The sequence below is a fragment of the Cyprinodon variegatus genome, unplaced genomic scaffold, assembly GCF_000732505.1.
Source record: "Cyprinodon variegatus isolate N-32 unplaced genomic scaffold, C_variegatus-1.0 Scaffold523, whole genome shotgun sequence".
NCBI classification, from domain to species: Eukaryota; Metazoa; Chordata; class Actinopteri; order Cyprinodontiformes; family Cyprinodontidae; genus Cyprinodon; species Cyprinodon variegatus.
Window position 1 is genome coordinate 537,920 of NW_015150976.1, and position 1,834 is coordinate 539,753.

At 38.0% G+C, this 1,834-nt stretch overlaps 1 protein-coding gene across 1 annotated transcript in view; it reads right to left on the bottom strand.

Moving 5' to 3' along the window:
- Positions 1-1,834, bottom strand: part of LOC107095092 (N-acylneuraminate cytidylyltransferase-like) — a 68,114-nt gene that overhangs the window by 3,336 nt on the left and 62,944 nt on the right. The gene's annotated exons all lie outside the window — the stretch shown is intronic.

Genomic DNA, 1,834 nt, shown 5'->3' on the forward strand with positions numbered 1-1,834 from the left:
AAAGCATGCTTTTAGCGACACTAGAGAGGAAAAAAGTCCATTTTCACAGGAAGAAACGTCCAGCAGACGTCAAGCTAAGGCTAAGACCCAGGCCTCTATGTGGCAGTTATTTAAGTTTGCCATTAAATTGTCAAAAAAAATGGCGTATCTAAAGGACTAGTTATGTAAACCCAACAGTGGGACTGCAACTGGTCGGAAAGCGATCTCTTTTAAAGCAGAAGCATCTGTTCAGGCATTTACCTGAATTTTCCTGTGTGGATGCATGGAGGGATTGGATCTTGGACTATTTTTGATTGTTTTGTTGAATGTTCGGGGCTAAAAAGGTTTCACAAGCTGATGTTACAGAAAATGGACACATGAGGGAGCCGAACATTACTGAAAAGGCTGTTGAGGCAAAATTGGCTATACATTAAACTCTGGTAACTCCTGAACCTCAGCCAGCTCCTTTCATTCCTTTGTTTCATTACTGGACAAATTGATTAAGGTGTATCTGACCTCAGTGACCATGACAACATTAACCAGACACACATGGGTTAATCAGTTTGTCCAGTAATGAAAGACAGGAAACAAAGGACCTGGCTGAAGTCCAGGAAGTGGTGGAGTTTGGCATATGGTCCATGGGAAAGATCGTTATATATGTGCAGCTATATTCCAAAATAAAGGCTGCTCTATAACCTAGGCTACTCTGTAGCAATTATTCAGTTTTGCCTTTTCATGAACCTTTTCAGGGATTGTTGTGTTTTTTGCAACTTTTTTTGACAGGCAATCTAGTTATTTTTGTATGGGAATCTTAAAGGATAATATTTTTGTGTACAAAAATATTATCTTGTAGTTGGGATTTTTCCTTCAATTGCCTTTTATTGCCATTTAGTGTAGTAACTGTAGAACAGCACCTGTTCAACACAGCATAGAGTCTACTGATCATTTATGGTCTAAAGCAGTGGTCTTAAACAGGGGGTCCGCAACCACTCGGGGGTCCACAGAGGTACTGCATGGGGGTCGCAAAAGTTGTGGTTGATTAGGCTTTTTTTATATTCCCCCCTGCATTTTTTCTACTAATTGAAATATATTTAAATGCACATTAACATGGATTCAACACAATGTAGTAAACAGATAAATGGAGGCAGAAGATGTCTTTCAGTCATCAATGCACACATTCAGCGACACACAGGAGCTCTTTCAAGCTGGGCACCATTTCATTCACAACACCAGGAATCAGACTGAGTGAAATCCATCAATCTCCGTTTATTTAACTAGGATGAATAGTTGAAAACTTTTTTCCCCAGACAATTTGGCGTTGTCAAAGCAGGATTCTCTTTGACTGATTTTTTCCGAGGAGAGCGATTGTCAGAAGTGTCAGGTACCACCTGGAGGAAGCAGTCTTCCAGCCTCAATACCCCGTTAGAAGGTTAAGGGAGTGAGGACTTCTAGCATCGAGGTCCCTGGAGGTCAGCAGGAGGATCAAAACAAACCATTTTTTTAAGACGGTGAGATTAATCTTTTGTCAGCACAATTTAAATTAAATTTCAAAAACTAAATTACAAAACAACAGGTTGTTAACTTTTAAAGATTATTAGAAATCATATATTGGAAAATTAGCTCAAACAAAGTCCTCTTCTTCTCCATAAAATAATCAAATAAATAAATGTAATCTAGCAAAAGAAACTAACTAAATTAAAGATTAATAGGTTAATCATTTTAATGCACTAAAATTAGTATCATACTAAAGTATATACATACAAAATAACAGATAATTTTTCTTTTGGGGACATGAAAGGCAATTCTGGGTTTTTTTCCGCCTGTGAACCAAAAGACCTCGCATAGAAATGTGAGG